This window comes from Scyliorhinus torazame, chromosome 10 (genome assembly GCF_047496885.1).
Source record: "Scyliorhinus torazame isolate Kashiwa2021f chromosome 10, sScyTor2.1, whole genome shotgun sequence".
Taxonomy (NCBI): domain Eukaryota; kingdom Metazoa; phylum Chordata; class Chondrichthyes; order Carcharhiniformes; family Scyliorhinidae; genus Scyliorhinus; species Scyliorhinus torazame.
Window position 1 is genome coordinate 13,786,052 of NC_092716.1, and position 22,161 is coordinate 13,808,212.

Below are 22,161 nucleotides of genomic sequence, written 5' to 3' on the forward strand. Positions count from 1 at the left end.
ACTTGGAAATGTTGCATTTGCTTCCCTCATCCAGGTCATTTATATATATCATGAAGAGCTGGGGCCCAAACACGGATCCCTGCAGTACCCCACTAATCACTGACTGCCATTCAGAAAAGGACCCATTCATTCCCACTGTCTGTTTCCTATCTGCCAACTAATTCTCGATCAGTGACAATACATTACACCCTATCCCTGTGCTCTACTTTTACCTACTGACCTCTTATGAGGGACCTTATAAAAGGCCTTCTGAATGCACCACACCCTTTGGTTCTCCCTTACCTATTCTATGAGTTACATCCTCAAAACATCCCAGTAGATTTGTCAAGCATGATTTGCCTTTCGTAAACCTATGCTGGCATGGTCAAATTCAGTGACCACATCACAATGGTCACTGCACTCCTGACGTAATGTCCAAAAGATTAGTTTCCGGATCATTTCCTCACCGACTCTTGACACTCCTCATCGCCTTCTGTGGTCAGGGATAATCTGGCTATTTAAAAAAAAAAAATCAAGGCACTAATTTCTGATCACGAAAACTCTGCCAGGATGGTTAAATTACCGAGATAAAGATAGCCTCTTTGCAATTTAGTGATGGACCACACGGGGGCCATGGCAACCCTTGGATTTTTCCACAACCAATGGGCTTAGCAGGGCAATAGAGTGTCTTATTGTAGGATTGTGGAATTAGAGAACGTTACAGCACAAGATGAGGCCATGAGGCCCATTGTGCCTTGGGCGGTGTTTCCCAAATAATTTCACTTTGTTGCTCTTTCCCCATGTTGCCTTTTGAATGCTTGCTATGAATATGGCCGTCAATAAGGTTGTCCTTCTGTTATCTAGATATTGATATGATATGCTCTCAGAGTTGCCAGGTATCAAATGACACAACCACAAGGTTCAACCGGGTATCGATCAAAGAGCCAAACTACCAGTTAGTTAGTTCAAGATCAATGGTACTTTATTTACACACAAGATTAACTTACACATGCAACATAGACACTACGAGCTAAACTACACCTAACAACTATGACAACCTGTACTTAACTTCAGGCACCCGGCTTAGGTCAGAGGAACAGTGGCCTTTGTTTGAATCTGGATCTATCGTGTCTGGGGAAGTAACTGCTGTTCAGCTGGGCTCATCCGTCTGGTAGCGAGCGTTGAACTTGGACTTGCTTCTGGTCGTGGTGCTGCGATTGGAGATGGATGTTGCTGGAGCACCCGGTCCAAAAGAGATCGAACACATGGCAGTGTCTCTCTTTATCCTTGGGGGGGTTTTGCGCTCTTTTGGGCGGTCCTTAGGTTTGGACTCAATTAATTGGGCAGTTCTCGATCACTGCCTTCGATCTGAGCCATTAAAGGGGTGGGTGCCTAGATGGCTGGACGAGTCCTAAGCGGTCATTGTCCTTGCTGTTTATGCTTCCTGAGTAAAGGGAGTGGCGCCAAAATGTCTGGGCTTGTAATGGTTACCTGCGTATCAATCCTTTGTCTTACCGAGATGGGCCATTAAAATGCTAATCGGTTGGGGTTTTCGATGCTGCCTGGATTCTCTGCTCACGAATATCCGTGCAGGCTCTGTGTCTGCCTGAATCTTACATTATCCATATTTCCCTTTAGGCTTTGCGAACGTCCATGTTTCTTGCTGTAAGTAGCCACCCAGAGCCCTGAAAGTGTCTTTCCTTCAAGTATTTATCCCATTTCCTTTTGAGTTTTGCTATTGAATTGGTTACCGCTACCCTTTCAAACAGCATCGTCTAGTGTGAAAAATTATGATTTTTTTTCCACTTTGCTCTTGTTCTTTTGCCAATCATCTTAAATCTGCATCATCTGGTTACTGTCTCATCAATGGAAACAGTTTTGCCTTATTTACTCTTATCAAAACATTGACACAAATAATAATATTCGAACATTGCTCCAAATATACTGCTGCCTTGCAGTCTGTCTGTTAGATAAGAGGTTCTCAGAAGCAATTTCCTATAGAGAGAAATTAAAGGCAAAGATGACATCAATAAAAATAAAAGTTGAAGTAACGACAATGCAGACAGATAAACCAGCCCTATTAACAGAGAATTGTAGGACTGTTAAATCGTATTAATCGCCTAACATTTTCTTTTGCCGAAAAGGTGCTTTTCGCAGCACTATCCCTGGATTAACGGCAACTCTCTCAATCCTTCGACGTCCAAACACCCAGCCTCTACCACCTGGAAGGACGAGGGCAGCAAACGCCTGGGGACACACCGCCAACCAGTTCCCCTCCACGCTGCACACTACCCTAACTTGTAAATATATTGCCGTTCCCTCACTGTCGCTGGGTCAAAATCCTGGAACTCCACCAACACCCCCCCAACAGCACTGTGGGTGTACCTACACCTCATGGACTGCAGCAGTTCAGGAAGGCAATTCACCAACGCATTTCACATGGACAATAAATGATGGCCTAGCCAGCGATATCCACCCACATTGTGTGGAAGAACTTACTTAAATTTGCAGATGAAGATAGCCAATTTACAAATGCTGTACATGTCTCATTATGTGCGGCCACATCACAATGGTCACTGCACTCCGAAAGTAATTCGTTCGGTGACACATTGCAGCAAAATGATGTTAGCCCAAACCTTTACTTCTTTAGTTCAGCTAAAAAAAACTCCTGGTACCATGTCGTGTTCGGTGTTCTGGTCTACAAACAGGTCAACGCGGCTGGAGATGGTGTAACTCTATTTTATTAACAACTCAACTGTAATAACATACTGTAAGCTTGGGTACGTGCATTACCAGCTTATCTGTGGACCCTGTCCTATCACTATCTAGGTGAGGCATTCAGGACATGGTGAATGTCTGAGAGGCAGGCTCTGAGCTCTGTGCTCTGAGCTGGCTGCTGCTGGAATGAGCGGGAACTCTGCTGGCCCCTGTCTTTATAGTGCGTGTGCTCTCACTGGTGATTGGCTGCGATGTTGTGTACGCTGGTTGGTCCCACTGTATGTCCATCAGTGTGTCAGTGTGTGTGTGATTGCACCATGATATGCTGATGTATATCATGAAAAGACATTTTGCACACTTCTGAAAATTTGGACACTGAGAAAATGGTGGATGGAGTGAAATTTCCCAAAGATTCTCCTGCCTTGTTACCAGATTTTGCTGGAAAATCAGTTTAAGTGTCATGGACAAAACTCTCCAAATCCCCCTTGGACAAGTTTCAATATCCAGTACCAACAGTGTTAAAAATCTTGGTTTATTTGGAAAATGTTTAATGCTTCAATTGGCAGTTGTACCTTTTAGAACTATGCTTGAATGGGGAATTCTATTAAACAAAATGAATTGAAAGGGATTTAGTCCAGTGGAATTCAATGCAGTAAGATGGGGTGGAAAGAGACTTTAGTTGTTGAAGTTCTGTAAAGTTAAACTGGAATAGATTGATAAAATTGAAATCGGCACAATGGGAACAAATAGGTCTTTTGTCAAAAGAAATGTGAGACAAGAACCACAGCATCATACAGCACAGAAGCCGTCCATTTCACCCACCACACCTGAGCTAGATCCTTGAACGAGCACACTCTTTTAGCCGTAATCTGATGGCATTTTTGCTGTAGCTCGAGAATTCTTTCTTTTTCACCGACATTGGCTCCCAGTTCAACAGGTTTCAAATTTGTATACTTGTATTTAAATCATAGAATCATAGAATCCCTACAGAACTGAAGGAGGCCATTCAGCCCATCGGATCTGCACCGACCCTCTGAAAGAGCACTCCTCCCAAGCCCACTCACCCACCCTATCTCAATCACTTCTCAACTTAACCTACACATCCCTGGGCACTAAGGGGTAATTTAACGTGGCCGATCCACCTAGCCTGCACATCTTTGGACCGTGGGAGGAAATCCACGCAGACCCTGGCAGTGCCAATTGGGCATCCTGACAGTGCCTGAGCAGCAATGCCAAGGTGTCCAGGTGCCAAGGGAGCATCAGGGTGGCACCCTGCCCTGTCATCAACACTCGGGGAGGGGGGTTCTTTGATGGCCTGTGAGACCCCCCCTCAGGTTCCATTCTGCCTGGCCATGTCTGTGAGGAGCAGTACTAAATGGCGTCCAGGCATATTCAGGTCTGGGTCTCGTCCAGCGAGGGAGGGAGGAATAAGTCGGGTGACTTGCGATTGGCCCGGCACTGAGCCTAAATTGGGGCTCTCGAGCGGTTCACCCGTTGCACCTGGCTCTGTGTCGGGCACAACAGGGTCGTTGAATCACGCCCGTTGGCACTCCTCGGAAGCGCTGCCCCACTACAGAGGAAGCAGAGCTCACCCCAACCAGAGGGCACCTGAACCGTGGCCTTTGGAACTCTCCCCGGTTCTCTGTCTCTCTCAGGGCAGAGGCTTCACTCGTGACCCCCACCCCTCTGGACCACCAGCTGTCTCCTCATGGTAAGGTTGGCAGCGCTGACTGACTATGTGACCAGGCGATGTTCAGTAGGACAGTCTTGAGTCTGCGACCCACCCTGGGGAAGTGTGTATGCCTCTACTCCTCACTTGCATGGAGTTGTGGGTCCACCTCGGAATCCTGACCTCGGGGGAGGGCAGGGGGGGAGGGAGAGGCCGCGGGGGTGTAGGATAGGGGGTAGGTCTTCTGTGAGTCATCTTCGTGGCTGCAGTGAGTGTGTGGAAAGTGGAGCCCTTAAGAACATCCCCCCACTGCCAGCCTCTTTAGCCCCAACGCAGGCCCCAGTGGTTCGAGCGCCCGCTGAGCCATGAGTGCTGGCTCATTTACATGCCCTGACTTGCTTTCTGAATAGCGGCAACACTTAGGGCGCAATTTCATGGGACAAAAACAGAGTCCCATTTTGGGCACGTTTAGCGGGATGTTTCTCGTCGCGATGACAGGGATACTTAACGGGACTTTGCAGTTTTTTGGGGCCTTGGCGAGGAACGCCGCGCTGAGGCTGCATTTATATAATTTCCTACACTGGTGAGCTCAACTCGTCAGTGCGGGAACAAGTCCTGCATATCGGGGTGCCATTTTTAAATGCCGCCCCGATCTTTCGACCGGCCCTCAGCCACCTCAGCTCAGCCTTCAGACCCCACCCCACCCCACTGCACCCAACCTACCTGCCCAGGGTTTCCCGAGGGCCCCCCTCACCCAGCCTCTAAAGGGAAAGACATTCCCAGACTCCTCTTCTGACACGGGAAACTTGGCACCTGGGAACCTTGGCACTGCCAGCCTAGCACCCTGACGGTGCCCCTTACAGCCTAGCAGTGCCACCTGGGCCAGTGCCCAGCAGGAGTACCAGTGTACCCACCTGGGGGTCTCTCATGGCCTGGGAGAACCCCCCCCCCCACAAGGTGTCATTATGCCTGGTCCAGTGCTTGGCGATGCCTTCCAGGCGAGGGCATCCATTAGTATCGAGCCTCGCGAGAATACGATGCAGACATATTTTGCCCCATTTAAATATGTTAATCTAGATCTCGCCCAGCGAGGGCGAGGACCTGATCGTGATGTCTCGCGAGATATCGTTAAACCCCGCGAGGCATTTTGAGTGGCGCAAATCGGGCGAGAGGTGTCGTTGCGTCACCAAGTTGGGTGCGTCGAGGTCATTAAGCCGCGCACTTAGTCCCCCAAACAGTGAATCCTGCCCCATGCCTTTAATTGTCAATGAATCAAAAGATGCCTGGTAACAAAATGTCCGCAACAGTCCCTTTTCTCAATAAACAGCGTAGTAGGTTTCTGTTAACTTAATTGTCTTTTACATGGCATCTCGATAGAGCAATCTGCAGGGAATTCTGGCATCTTCAAAGGTGAACTATGGTACTTGCTTGAGGCAAGTGGGCTGGTGAATTTAGATAAGAGATACCAGTTACTAAAATAGCAATCCACATCCATGACATCAACAAAACACATGAACAACCCAAAGTTGACTGCAGCCTCAGGCAATTGCTTCTTTTCGTTGCAGTTAAATTGCAATTTTTCCTTCTTCCAATGTTTAATATATGTAGAATGTGCTAAATAAGTTGACCAGGAACAGTGGAGTGCAGAATATTTCTGATATAATAACCCATCAAGCAGGTGAGACTGGGTTATTTTACATATTAAAGGCAGATGTTTGATGGAGAAGGAAGTCAAGGGCTAGGTGGCAGGCTTCGGGGGGGTCGGGGGTGGGGGGTGCGGGGGGGGGGGGGGGGGGGGGGGGGGTTGCGGTCGGCAGGAAAATTACTTTTAGGCCAAATTGGATAAGCCATGATATTATTGAATGGCGGAACAGCCTCGAGGGGCCAAATGGCCTGCCCATATTTCTTACGTTCTGATGAGGAGTCATGCTATCTGGATCCAGGCCCACAGTCCTGGGCACCAGCAAATAGTGATTTCACAAGGAGAGACAATGAGATAGTTGTCATGATATTTAGATCAGCATATCATGGTGCAATCAAACACACACTTATGGACATGCAGTAGGACCAACCAACACGCACACAACATCGCAGCCAATCACCAGTGAGAGCACACGCACTATAAAAACAGGGGATGCTACAGTTCCCGCTCATTCCAGCAGCAGCCAGCTCAGAGCACCGAGCTCAGAGCCTGCCACTCAGACATTCACCATGTGCTGAGTGCCTCACCCAGATAGTAATAGGACAGGGTCCACAGATTAGCTGTTAATGCATGTACCCAAGTTAGCAGTGTGCTGATATAGTTAAGTAGTAAATAAAATTGAGTTACACCATCTCCAGCCGTGTTGGAACGTTTGTACACCAGAACACCCAACACGACAATAGTGACAGTCCAAGATGGCGCCAGAGCGAGGCGACTCTCTGCGAGCTCTCCCCAACAGCTCCACTTTTTACTTAACTTATACTCGTTCTAATCTTTTAAAAATTAATTCTAAAACTAACATTATTACTAACCTCTCTCTTTTATCTTCTCTTGCTGTTGCCCTATTATGTATTTTCTTTTCTTCCTTTTTCTTCCCATGTATTTAATGATCTGTTGAGCTGCTCGCAGAAAAATACTTTTCACTGTACCTCGGTACACGTGACAATAAACAAATCCAATCCAATCCAATAAAACAAGGTGTACTGACCATGGAGCGCTTGCTTCAGTTAAAAGCCTGGATATTATAAGGAGGGAAACCAGACCGAGGGAAGGAAGTGGGTCCACACTTGTAACGTCCGGGGGTAAGAGAGGCATTTTAGCACAAAGAAATGTCAAGAATCTCAACTCTTAAAACTTTAATCCAAACAAATAAATGTTTTATTGTTTCTATTACTGCCCTGCTTCAAGAATCAAGCGCGTAATCCAAGGTGGCATTGCCTGCAGCCCCTCGGGAGTGCTGCACTGTCAGAGACGGTGCACTTTGGAGGAGATATTAGGTTGGACTGCTCGCTCCCCGGCCCAAAGAAGAAACGTCGATCCCAATCTGACCAACTTTAAAGGTCGCCCTGCAGCGTTAACACACTGGCCGTGGCCTAAACAAGCTAACTTATGCCCCTCAGCGGGAGGGAACCCTGACGTTGAAAGCTGCCAAACCAATCAGCAGTCTTTGTTGCGCCGGATATCAGTGGTGGCCGCTGCTTGGACTGCAAGGCGGTCCATGGAAGTCAACCCCAGGTAATTCCTAGGATTTTAGCGAGGGCTGGGGTTGGCCACTCTAGGAATGGGGCCAAGGAGTCGGGGGAACAGTTGCTGAGGCCAGGAAAGGAGGCACGTTGTGCAGGGATGGAGGTGGATGGGCAATGATTTACGAAGGGTGCCTCCGGTGCACATAGGGCACTTCCTGAATGATGCACCCCACCTTGCTTCCCACCTTTGCATCAAAGTGTTTTGAAAAAAGACCATCCTACATTTTATAATGATCGGGGAGTCCAAAGTAAGTAAAAGTAAGCATTTATTTTACAACAATTATATCCATGAGTACGGGTAGAATCTCACTGGATACTCGCTCTCTGTCGGTCGGTTCCAGACTGGCCGAGCTTTTATCCAAGTACCGGGTCCCACGCCCCTAGCATAGACATACATAGAACATACAGTGCATAAGGAAGCCATTCGGCCCATCGAGTCTGCACCGACCCACTTAAGCTCTCACTTCCACCCTATCCTCGTAACCCAATAACTCCTGCTAACCTTTTCGGTCACTAAGGGCAATTTATGATGGCCAATCCACCTAACCTGCACATCTTTGGACTGTGGGAGGAAACCGGAGCACCCGGAGGAAACCCACGCACACACGGGGAGGATATGCAGACTCCGCACAGACAGTGACCCAAGCTGGGAATCGAACCTGGGACCCTGGCGCTGTGAAGCCACAGTGCTAACCACTTGTGCTACCGTGCTGCCCAAAGCAGGAGAGCTCCCACTCCTCAAGGAGCACGGGGAAAACAATCATCCCCCACGGGGTATGTCCCGTGCTGGTTATTACACCACTCTTGCCTGCCTGCCACTGCCCAGCGTGTTATGTCCAGATGAGCAGATTGAGGGCTAAATGAGCAATAATTAGCCACATCAGGGTCTCAATTGGCCAAGGTTGGGCAGGCTTGTGGTCACCTTACGCACCCCACTCATAGCCCCTGTATTATGGGGACTGGGCAGGGGGGGGTTGGAAAGGAAGGCAGTGAGCGAGCCACCTGACATACTGCCCATGAACCCCCTCCCCTGTAAACATGTCGGAAGCCCATTAAGTGGTAGGCCTGTTTCCTATTTTCAACGCTTCAGACAGATAGCAAATGTCCCATTATTTAAACGAGGGCAAGCAGATCTCAGGCAAAAAATAGATCCATCTAATATTTGTCATACCTGCTTACAGCAGCGCATATTTATATCACACCTTCAGGACAGCAAAACGTCGCAATGCCTCATAGGAATGTTAACAGAAAAAACCTAACATCAACCATGGAGTGAGCTTTTAGGTCTGGCGGGGGTAGGTTGATTTTAATGAGAAGCTTAAAGTTGGAGAGAGGGGCTGAATTCTGAAAAATTCAGAATTCGGCTCGACCTTTGGTGGGCTGAGAAAAACACCAAATTAAATGATTATGCGTCAAAGTAATCCACTGAAAGTAAACCACTTTGTAATGTTGCTGAGAGATCTCGTAAGGTGCTGTGATAAGAATTTCTAAGCTAAGGGGCTGGTTTAGCACAGGGCTAAATCGCTGGCTTTGAAAGCAGACCAAGGAAGGCCTGCAGCATGGCTCAATTCCCGTACCAACCTCCCCGAACAGGCGCCGGAATGGTTACTTAATTTGAAGCATAATTGTGACAATCAGCGATTTTCATTTCAATTTGGAGCGAGATTAATTCAGGTTCTTGTAGCAGACTTGATTCTGACCTGTCAGTGCCTGATTTGGATGCGGGGGGGATGGTGGTGGACGTGAAGAAGACCTCAAAGATTTCAGTGTAATGGGGTGGGTGAAATGGAATGAGCACATCATGATTGATTTCCTGCGTTCACTGTTTAAAAAAGCAGAGCTCTGAGCTTGGCTCAACTCCACTGTCACCAGCGACACCCGTTCAATCGTCTGACGACACTCACTGGACTCAGACATGCAGAAAGGTCCTGTCCATAAGTGAGAGATGCATGAACATTATCAGTACAGGAGAAGACAATTGCATCAAAAAGTGCGATGTATACAGGTTGGTGTCTGTGTGAACAGGTGACATTGGCAACTCAAATTTGGCCGTGGCCTCTAGGAATTTTGCTTCCACTGATAATGCATTCTCTGGGAACAATGTTTTAATTCTTTCACAGAATGTGGACATCGCTGGAAAGGCCAGTATTTATTGACCATCTCGAATTGTCCTTGGTGAGTTGCCTTCCTGAACCTCTACAGACGCATGAGGTGAATGTACACCTATGCTGTTTGGAAGGGAGTTCCAGCATTTGGACCCAGTGACAGTGAAGGGGCGGCGATCTGGTACCAAGTCAGGATGGTGTGTGGCTTTGAGGGGAACTTGCAGGTGATGGCATTCCCCTGCATGCGCTGCCCTTGTCCCTCTCGGTGGCCCAGATCAGGGGTTAGGAAGGCGCTGCTGAAGACGGTTCAGCGAGTTGCTGCAGTGCATCTTGTGGAAGGTACTCATAGCTGCTGAGGAATGCTGGTGGTAGGAGGGGTGGATAGGGCGCCAACCAAGTGGGTTGCTTTTTCCTGGTAGGTGTTGTTGGAACTGCATCCATCCAGGCAAATGGCGGGTATTCCATCACACTCTTGACTTGTGCTTTGTAGATGGTGGACAGGGAGGTTACTGGATGCAGAATTCTGAGACTGACCCGCTCTTGTAGCCTCAATATTTATTTGGCTGGTCCAGTCAGGTTTCTGGTCAGTATCTTGCAATACCCAAGAGGAGATTAATTACTTGTCAACAAAATAAACTGGAGGTGAAGGTAAAAGGACCAGTTTTTGGTTGTCTCCCCCTCCAATTAAAAATCAGAAGGCGGTCAATAGCATTCTCTGATATTCCTGCATCTTCAGCAATAAGACTACAAAGAGTCATTGCTCGCCCATAAACAATTAAATTTAGATGTCAAATGAACAGCAAAGGTTTAGCATCTCATCAAATCTTTCAGAACACTTCAGAGAGATTTGTATGTCAGCCATGGCTCAGTTCTTTGGTTATACTCTTGCCTGTAAGTCAGAAGATTATGGTTTCCAATTCCTACTCCAGAACTTTGTGCACTCAATCAAACCTGGCAGTACTGAGGGAGTGCCGTGCTGTCAAGAGTGTCAAACCAAGGCCCATTTTCCCTCAGTACTTACAAAAGAAAATCCCATTGTTCTATTTGGAAGAAAAAAGGGAGAGTCCTGACAGATGTGTTTTGTGCTTCAGAGGTCATAGAATCATAGGATTTACAGTGCAGAAGGAGGCCATTTGGCCCATCGAGTCTGCACCAGCCCTTGGACAGAGCACTCTACCTAACCCACACCCCAACCTATCTCCACACCTCCACACTATCCCCGTAACCCAACCTAACCTTTTTGGACACGAAGGGCAATTTAGCATGGCCAATCCACCCAACCTGCATATCTTTGGACTGTGGGAGGAAACCGGAGCACCCGGAGCAAACCCACGCACAGAAAGAACAAAGAACAAAGAAAAGTACAGCACAGGAACAGGCCCTTCGGCCCTCCAAGCCTGGAGTATCACTATTGTCCCTGCTTCCACCACCTTCTCCGGCAGCGCGTTCCAGGTACCCATTACCCTCTGTGTAAAAAACTTGCCTCGTACATCTCCTCTACACCTTGCCCCTCGCACCTTAAACCTATGCCCCCTACTAATTGACCCCTCTACCCTGGGGAAAAGCCTCTGAGTATCCATTCTGTCTATGCCCCTCATAATTTTGTAGACCTCTATCAGGTAGCCCCTCAACCTCCATCGTTCCAGTGAGAACAAACCGAGTTTATTCAACCGCTCCTCATAGCTAATGCACTCCATACCAGACAACATCCTGGTAAATCTCTTCTGCACCCTCTCTAAAGCCTCCACATCCTTCTGGTAGTGTGGCGACCAGAATTGAACACTACACTCCAAGTGTGGCCTAACCAAAGTTGTAGTTAGGGGAGAACGTGCAGACTCCGCACAGACAGTGACCCAAGCCGGGAATCGAACCTGGGATCCTGGAGCTGTGAAGCAACTGTGCTAACCACCGTGCTACCGTGCCGCCGTTGTGCAGAGATGACACACACACACCAGGTTTTATGTGTGAACAGGAATTTATTACAAATGCTTTTAAAATGCCTCGGCCAAAAGCTTCCAGCTTGCTTTCTCTGTAACCACACGACAGGCTTGAGTAATAGCAAACGGAACATAAAACAGTCAACAAGTACCCATAAACAAACACCGAACAACTGAACAATTGAACATAACACTGAGCAATATTCACCTCTCAGTCAACACCACCCAAAACAGATTACCTTGTCATTAACTCATTATGGTTTGTGGGGACTTGCTCTGTGTGAATTCGCTGTCACATTTCCTCCATTGGAGCAGTGACTCGATTTTTAAAATTCTGTATTTGCAGTAAAGAGTTTTGTGAGAAGTGTGATATCAATGCAAGTCTTCCTTTTTTTTAATTACTTCTAAGGATGTAGTAAATCTTGTTGTGTAGGCAGCCATTTTACACAGATTGATGAGGTGAATGACTAACTAATCAGTTTTTGTTTCAGTGACAAATGGTTCATCTGGGCTCTGGAAGTATTAGCTCGTCTTTAAACATTGTCATTGGCACTTCTACACTCACTATGGCTGTCGTCCCCAGAATTTGAAAGGTTTGATAGAAGCTTTCGAGACATTAGACTGAAATTTACCTTCCCCCTGGTAGGTACCTTTCCTTGGCAGGGGTGAGGGGCAAGTAAATTGGGGTGGGTGCCCATCCCACCACCTTTGTACCCACCACCAACCTCTCTTCCGAAACATTGGGGTGGGGCGGGGGAGGGGAGGTGGGGGCAGGTGGTCTGCCATATCTAAATTAATAATTAAGGGATAATGAGCCTTATTTTCAAGCCCATTAAACCTGCCAATACGCTGCCCATGTCATGCAATGTTTGGAGTGGGTAACAGGGCGCGAGGGGGAAGCATTTAAATGTTTAAAAGGCAGGAGGAAGGGGGATGTCATTCTGTTAGTGTTTCTATTGACCAGTCGCGTGAGGTCCCCCCCATCACCACGCTTCCTACTTACCCAATGTGGTGAACGTATTATTGCTACCATTCACCATTGTAGTGCATTACATTGTATTGTATTATGTTGATGCCCTTGGGGGCTCCGCCTGTGGCTCCGCCCCCTCGGGGGAGGTATATAGATCTGCAGCCTGTAGGCAGCACTCAGTACAGAGCAGTCACAGGCAGACACAGTTCTAGCTGATTAAAACCACTGTTCACTTCTACTCATCATCTCGTGTGAATTGATGGTCGCATTAATTTAATCAGCTAAGATATCGCTATGGAAGCTGCCCTCAAACCTGATCGACTGGAACTCGACCCACAGGCAACTGAAGCCAAAGGAATCTTTTTGCATTGGCTCCGCTGCTTTGAGGCCTACCTCACCGCCTCCTCCTTGCCCGCCATCACCGAAGCACAGAAGCTGAGTCTCCTCCAAGCCCGGGTGAGCCACCGAATCTCCGTATTAATCGAGGAAGTGACCACGTACGCAGACGCAGTCGCGATGCTGAAGCGACATTACGTGAGGCCGGTGAACAAAGTGTTCGCACGGCATCTCCTCACCACTCGTCGTCAATGCCCTGGGGAATCGCTGGAGGAATGCCTACGTGACCTGAGGGTACTCGCTCGAAACTGCAACTGCAAGGACGTCACGACCTCGCAACATACGGAACTTGCCATCCGGGACACCTATTTGGCTGGAGTCTGGTCCAACTATGTCAGACAGTGCCTGCTCGAAAAGGGCGTCCTCGACCGAGAAGAGACGGTAAAACTATCCACCTCCTTAGAAGTAGCTTTCCAAGGCCTAAGTGCTTTCCCCTCCGACTACGCGAGTCCCTCGTGGTACCCGACCCGAGGGTGTCCCAGGCCTGTGCCGCGCGGCTGTCCGCCCAACCCGGGGTGCCGCCCTGCTATTTTTGCGGCCAGAACCAACACCTCAAGGCAGCGTTGCCCGGCCCGGAATGTGACCTGCAGCGACTGCGGCAAGAAAGGACATTTTACTAAAGTCTGCTTGGTCTGACTTAAAGCTCCTAAATCGCAGGCCCGAATCAAAGACTCACAGCCCGCAGATCCCGCAGCGTGGCTGCATGCCTGCCGGTACCGCACCCTTCCGACGCGTCATCTGCCTTGTGCTATCCGTGGTGGCCGCCATCTTTAACTCGACATGTGCGACTCATGGGGGCCTCCATCTTGGCCGCCATCTTCAACGCCACCCGACACGTGCGACCGACGGGGGCCGCCATCTTGGGACCACGCCGCTACCCCCAACCATGCCGGCTACCCGCAGCTCGGCGCTGTCACCCTCGACCAGGCGCGGCACAAGCCCCTCAGGGACTCGATGATGACCGCCCCGGGTCAATGGGCACGAAACGCCCTGTCTGTTTGACTCTGGGAGCACGGAGAGCTTCATACATCCGGACACGGTAAGGCGCTGTTCCCTTCAGATTTCCCCCACATCCCAAACAATCTCCCTCGCTTCCGGATCACATTCAGTGCAGATCTGGGGGTACGGTGTCGCGAACCTCGCGATACAGGGTGCCAAGTATGCCAATTTCAAACTCTATGTCCTCCCCCATCTCTGCACTCCCCTCTTGTTAGGACTGGATTTTCAGTGCCACCTCCAAAGCCTGACCCTGAAGTTCGGCGGACCCCTACCCCGTCTCACCATATGTAGCCTCGCGACCCTTAAGGTCGCCCCTCCCTCGCTCTTCGCAAACCTCACCTCCGACTGTAAACCCGTCGCCACCAGGAGCAGGCGGTACAGTGCCCAGGACAGGACTTTTATCAAGTCGGTGGTCCAGCTGCTCTTGAGGGCGCGGATTACCGAGGCCAGTAATAGCCCCTGGAGAGCCCAAGTGGTGGTTGTCAGGTCCGGGGAAAAGAACCGGATGGTTGTAGACTTCAGCCAGACCATAAATCGTTAAACGCAACTCGATGCGTACCCCCTCCCCCGCATAGCGGACATGGTAAGTCAGATTGCACACTACTGGGTTTTCTCCATGGTAGACCAGGGGCGTCATTCTCCGACCCCCCGCCGGGTCGGAGAATCGCCGGGGGCTGCCGTGAATCCCGCCCCCGCCGGTTGCCAAAGCCTCCGGCACCAGAGATTCGGCGGAGGCGGGAATCGCGCCACGCCGGTTGGCGGGCCCCCCCGCTCGATTCTCCGACCCGGATGAGCCGAAGTCCCGCTGAGAAATTGCCTGTCCCGCCGGCGTAAATTAAAGTACCTATTTACCGGCGGGACAAGGCGGCGTGGGCGGGCTCCGGGGTCCTGGGGGGGGGGGCGCAGGGCGATCTGACCCCGGGGGGTGCCCCCACGGCGGCCTGGCCCGCGATCGGGGCCCACCGATCCGCGGGCGGGCCTGTGCCATGGGGGCACTCTTTCCCTTCCGCCTCCGCCACTGTCTCCACCATGGCGGAGGCGGAAGAGACTCCCTCCACTGTGCATGTGCGGGAAACTTTCAGCGGCCGCTGACGCTCCCGCGCATGCGCCGCCCCGACATGTCATTTCCGCGCCAGCTGGCGGGGCAACAAAAGCCGTTTCCGCCAGCTGGCGGGGTGGAAATTCCTCCGGCGTTGGGGCTCGGCCCCCAAAGATGCGGAGCATTCCGCACCTTTGGGGCAGCGCGATGTCCGCCGACTGGTGCCCAAAACGGCGCCAATCAGACGGGCATCGTCTTTCAGGGGCATTTCGCCCCTGAAGTCCGCATACCATCAGCTCCCGATCCGCCCGGAACACTGCCACTACACTGCCTTTGAGGCAGACGGCCGCCTCTTCCACTTCCTCAGGTTCCCCTTTGGCGTCACCAATGGGGTCTCGGTGTTCCAAAGAATGATGGACCGAATGGATGACCAGTACGGGCTGCGGGCCACGTTCCTGTACTTGGATAACGTCACCATCTGCGGCCATGATCAGCAGGACCACGACGCTAACCTTCGGAAGTTTCTCCAAACCGCCCAAGCCCTCAATCTCACCTACAACAAGGAGAACTGTGTTTTCCGCACAACCCGACTAGCCATCCTCGGCTATGTCATGGAAAGCGGAGTCCTTGGGCCCGACCCCGACCACTTGCACCCCCTCCTGCAACTCCCCCTTCCCCACTGCCGCAAGGCCCTGAAGAGATGCCTCGGGGTCTTTTCCTAATATGCCCAGTGTGTCCCCAACTATGCGGACAAAGCCCGCCCACTTATCAAAGCCACCATCTTCACCCTGATGACTGAGCCCCACTTGGCCTTCAGCCGCATCAAGGCAGACATCACCAAAGCCGCGATGCACGCGGTGGACGTGTCCATCCCCTTCCAAGTGGAGAGCGCTGCATCAGATGTCGCCCTGGCGGCTACCCTTAACCGGCAGGCAGGCCCATGGCCTTTTTTTCCTGTACCCTCAACACCTCCGAGATTCGACACTCCTCAGTCGAAAAAGAAGCTCAAGCCATTGTGGAAGCTGTGCGGCATTGGAGGCACTACCTGGCTGGTAGGAGGTTCACCCTCGTCACCGACCAACCGTCGGCAGCTTTTATGTTCAACAACACACAGCGGGGCAAGATCAAGAATGATAAAATCTTGAGGTGGAGAATCGAATACGATATTGTGTATCATCCGGGGAAGCTCACCAAGCCCCCAGATGCCGTCCCGCGGCACATGCGCCAGCGCGCAAGATGACCGACTCCGGGCCATCCACAATGACCTGTGTCACCCGGGGGTCACCTGGCTTCTCCACTTCATCAAGGCCCGCAACCTGCCCTCCTCCACCGAGGAGGTCAGGGCCATGACCAGGGACTGCCAAGTCTGCGCAGAGTGCAAGCCGCACTTATATCGGCCAGACAAGGCCCACCTGGTGAAGGCATCCCTCCCCTTTGAGCGCCTCAGCATCGATTTCAAAGGGCCCCTCCCCTCCACTGACCGCAACACGTATTTTCTTAACGTCGTTGACGAGTACTCCCGTTTCCCCTTTGCCATCCCATGCCCCAATATGACTGTGGCCACTGTCATTAAGGCCCTGCACAGAATCTTCACCCTGTTCGGTTTCCCCACTTACGTCCGTAGTGACCGGGGCTTTTCATTTATGAGCGACGAACTGCGTCAGTACCTGCTCGGTAAGGGCATCGCCTCGAGCAGGACTACCAGTTATAACCCCCGGGGAAACGGACAGGTGGAGAGGGAGAACGCGACGGTATGGAAGGCCGTCCTTCTGGCCCTACGGCCTAGAAATTGTCTGATTTCCTGCTGGCAGGAGGTCCTCCCCGACGCGCTCCACTCAATTAGGTCGCTCCTTTGCACAGCCACGAACGAGACCCCCATGACCGCCTATTTGTCTTCCCTAGGAAATCCACCTCCGGGGTCTCGCTTCCATTCTGACTGACAACACCGGGGCCTGTCCTCCTCCGAAAGCACGCGAGGAGCCATAAGTCCGACCCCCTGGTCGAGAGGGTCCAGCTCCTTCACGCCAACCCTCAGTATGCCTACGTGGCGCACCGCTATGGCCGACAAGATACAGTCTCCCTCCGGGATCTGGCACCCGCCGGTTCCCCTGCGACCATCACCTACCACCCCCCCCACCCCACCCTACACCGAACACCGCCCCCGCCCCTACATGGCCTACACCCCCCTCCCGCCCATCGCCGACCGACAGTGATGAAGCTTCAGACGACACACTCCCGGAGTCAACGAGCCCAACACCCGTGCCCGCAGCGAAGCCAGAGCTCAGGCGATCGTAGCGAACGATCAAGGCGCAGGACAGATTTGATCTGTGAGCCCACTTCACCCCTGCTGCACTTCAATTTTTAACAGGGGGTGATTGTGGTGAACGTATTACTGCCACCATTCACCATTGTATTGCATTACATTGTATTGTATTATGTTGATGCCCTTGTGTGCTCCGCCTATGGCTGCACCTATGGCTGCGCCTATGGCTCCGCCCCCTCTGGGGAGGTATATAGATCTGCAGCCTGTATGCGGCACTCAGTACAGAGCAGTCGCAGGTAGGCACAGTTCCAGCTGATTAAAACCACTGTTCACTTCTACTCATCGTCTCGTGTGAATTGATGGTCGCATCACCCATTTGCTTGCTTAAATCCACCTTCTCCCCCTGCCTGTCCCGTTACCTAACGCACCCAAACTCTCCCTGCCCAAAACCCCAGACTTATTTGCTCTGGGATCCAGGGGCTTTGATCTTCTAATTTTCCTGCAGTCTCGGCAGCAGCCACCGAGGCTTTCTTGGCGCTGCGGGGGGGAGGGGGCGCTGGTGGAGCTGCTGGCTTATCGGATCCCCAGCATCTCCGGAGGGTGGAACGATCACCCAATGAGGGGTGGAAGTCCCATTCGCTCCTCATTATGGCTGCGAGTGGGTCAACGTGGGGCATGTCGGCTTTATGCCAATGTCGTTTCTGGCGGTGGGGGGACGTTGTGGGACACACTCCATGTTATTTTGCCCTTTAAGGGGAAACTGATTGTGTCTGTATACTTCCGCTGGTCACTGAATCCAAGACTTGGGGAAATCATCTAACTGATCACCCGCCTGACCGTGCAGGCATGAAGCTAGGACACACAAAGAGGGATGTAAATTCGATCATGGTAATTGGTGCTGAGATAGTTTTAATGTTACGTCTGAGACTGATAGATGTTTTGTTAACCAAAGGTATTAAGAGATACAACAACAACAGTAAATTATATTAATATAGCATCACAAAACATCATATGGTGATTCACAGGTACATAACAAAACAATGTATAACCTCGAGCTACATGAGGAGACGCAAGGTCAAACAGATAGGTTTGAAGTAGTGTGTTAAAGGCGGAAAAAGGGCTAGACAGACAGAGAGGTGGAAGGAGGAAACTCCAGAGCTTGAGGCCCAGGCAACAGAAGCCATCGATAGCGGGATGATTGGAGATGCACAAGAAGTCAGAAATAGATGATTCCAGATATTTGGGAAGGTTGTGGAGCTGGAGGAGAAGGTAGAGATAGGGAGGGACAAGGCATCAAAGTGATTTGAAAAGAAGGATTAGAATTTTTAAATCAAGGGCAGTGCTTGACTGTGAGCCAATGGAGGTCAGCGAGGGATGATAGAGGAACGGGAGATACTGTGAGTTAAGGCCTGAGCAGTTTTGGATGACCTCACGTTTGTGGAGGTGGAATGAGGGAGACCAGCAAGGGGTACATTGGAACAGTCCAGTCGGGAGGTAATAGAGCATGAATGCGTGTTTCAGCAGTAGGTGAGCTGAGACGGGGTCAAGCCACGGGATGAGACTGAGGTGGAAATAGGCTGAAGTGGGGAAAATATGGAGTTGGGTCACAGATCAACCACAAACTCAATGAATGGTGGGAGAGTCTCGAGAAGCTAAGTGTCCTCCTCCTTGTGATGATATGCATAAAACAGTTATGCACAGCCCCCGACCACTAGGTGGCAGAGTAAACCCACAACGTGACCCTGTGGCTGGGGAGTTGGGAGTAGGTCATGCAAGGGGATAGATGTATTTTGCAGTAGCGCTACAATAATTAATTAGTGTTGGTAGTTTATTATTTTATTTATCCTAGTTATCTTTATCACGCAATTGTTTCAGAATTAATTATTTAAACAAAATGTTCTGCCGTTCATCATTCACTCCGGGCAGTCTACAGAACATGACACTCCTGTTCCTGTGTCCTGATTTTTCAGTCGAATGAAACAATACCCAATAGCTCCAATACTGCAGTGTTCCCTCAGTACTGTCCCGGAGTGCATGTCTGGTTAATGTACTTCCATTCCAAAATGTGAATTGTAAAGTGCAGAAAGGCCTCAGTGTTCTTAAATTCCAATCAGATAAGGATATAAATTGCAGACAAAAAGAAATGAATCGAAACCTATTTGCGAGAACAGAACGTTATTTAATCAAGGTGAGAGGGAAGGGAAGATTCTATTGTACCTGCCTGTACCCTGTGGATTTCTTCAACTTCAACCATGTACCGCACAGTGTCACAAAACAAAATATCATAAATTATCCATTCACTTCAACGGAAAAAAAACTATCACTGACTGTGCAGAGCAAGCTAGTGTAATTCTGTCTTAATGAAGCCATATTTCATTTTTAATTATCTGTCACCATTTTATTGGTTTCAAAGAGGAATACCTTAATCAACACATTCATTCCTGCCTCAACAATGATAAATTTTGTGGATTAATGTCCGCTGTTTAGGTCAAAGTCCTTTGGAGATTGTCGTTCACAGAACAATGAGACGCAGCATTAAAAACAATCGGGTACTAATTTTCTTTGTATAAATAAGGCAGGGAGGATTTAATTGGAAAATGTAATTTAATTTAACACTGATGTAATTGTTCATTTTTTCCCCCTCATGCCCAGGAGAGTTATTTAGTTTACTGAACGTTTCTGGGATGGATGTGAGTTTTGCTTTGTGAATTAATTTGCTGCTGCAATCTTCTGCCCATTCGCACAAAAGTTTTTTATTCGGTGCAACAATGAGACCAGGGGGCAAGTTCGGATGCTCAAGCTGGGCCGTAGTGGCTCAGCTGTAGCCCATACCTCCGCTCACAGTTCGGGTGACGTGCTTCTAACTCCCGCCAGCTCACTACGAATCAGCAATTTCCCCAGCGCCGTTAGCACAATGAAACCTCACAAGTGGCTTCACAGGAGTGATTACCAAACAGAATTTGACAACGAGCTATCAATGTAAGAAGATATTGGACTGCATTCTCCGTAGCGTGTTCGCCCCTCTACTGTTGCTCGCGAGGACAGAGAATTTGGCTGCGCCGTTCGCTGGCGGGGGATTGTCTACACCCGCCGCTTGTCAATGGCATTTCCCAGTGGAACCATCCCGTGCCACCGGGAAACCTCCGGGCGGGGGTGCACTGCCGGCTGGACCAGAGGGTCCCACCCCCAGCAAATGGCTGGAGAACCCCACTCATTAATTCAGGTGACCAAGCGCTTGCTCAAATGGGTAAACTTTAACGAGCATATTGAAGGAGGAGAGAGAGAGCGAGGTGGACAGACACGGAGAGGTTTTAGGGAAGGAATTCCAGAGCTCAGTGTCAAGACAGCTCAAATCATGGCTGTCCATGGGGGAGCGAGGGAAATTGAGGATGGACAAGAGGCCAGAATTGGAGGAGCACAGCAATCTTGATGGGTTGTGAGACTGAAGGAGGTTACGGAGATAGCGGGAGAGAGAGGACCATCAATGGATTTGAAACTCTCTGCTTTGTGCCTTTACCGCCAACTGGGGCAGGAGTCTCCGAAATCGGCGCGATGTCCGCCAACCAGCGCCAAAAACGGCGCGAATCAGTCCGGCATTGCGCCGCCCCAAAGGTGCAGAATTCTCCGCATCTTGAGGGGCCGAGCCCTCACCTTGAGGGGCTAGGGCCGCGCCGGACTGATTTCCACCCCGTCAGCTGGCGGGAAAGGCCTCTGGTTTCCCGCCATCTGGCGCGGAAATGACTTTGCCGTGCGGCGCATGCGCAGGAGCGTCAGCAGGCGCTCGCGGCATCCCCGCGCATGCGCAGTGGAGGGGGTCTCTTCCGCCTCCACCATAGTGGAGACCATGGCGAAGGCGGAAGGAAAAGAGTGCCCACACGGCACAGGCCCGCCCGCGGATCGGTGGGCCCCGATCGCGGGCCAGGCCACCTTGGGGGCACCCCCCGGGGCCAGATAGCCCTGCGCCCCCCCCAGGACCGCGGAGCCCGCCCGCGCCACCTTGTCCCTCCGGTAAGAGAAGTGGTTTGATTCTCGCCGGTGGGACAGGCATTCCAACAGCGGGACTTCGGCCCATCACGGGCCGGAGAATCGCCGGGGGAATGGAATGGAAATCGCTTATTGTAGGTGGGGGGCCCGCCCACCGACCGCCCACCAATCGCTTATTGGTGGGGGGCCCGCCAACCGGTGCAGCGCGACTCCCACCCCCGCCGAATATCCGGTGCCGGAGAGTTCAGAAACCGGTGGGGCGGGATTCACGCCAGCCCCCGGCGATTCTCCGACCCGGCGGGGGATCGGAGAATCCCGTCCCTGAATTTTTCATCATGTTATTACTCTCTGGGCGGCATGTGGTGCAGTGGTTAGCACTGGGACTGCAGCGCTGAGGACCCGGGTTGGAATCCCGGCCCTCGGACACTGTCCGTGTGGAGTTTGCACAATCTCCCCATGTCTGCGTTTGTCTCACGCCCACAACCCAAAGATGTGCAGGCTAGGTGGATTGGCCGCGCTAAACTGCCCCTTAATTGGGAAAAAAAAAATGATTGGGTACTCTAAATTTTTTAAAAAAGTTAATACCCTCCGTCGTGTCCATTTTCCTGCATTTTATTCCCCCTACTTTCTTCACAATAAGTCAGGCAGTCGATTGTTTCCACAGGTTCCCAGCGACTAAAGGGTTTGAAAGAAAAAAGCAAATTACTGCGGATGCTGGAATCTGAAAACAAAAAGAAAATGCTGGAAAATCTCAGCAGGTCTGGCAGCATCTGTAGGGAGAGAAAGGAGCTGACGTTTCGAGTCCAGATGACCCTTTGTCAAAGCGGGGTTGGGGTTAAAGGGTTTGATTGGGTGCATAGAGGGAAATTACTTC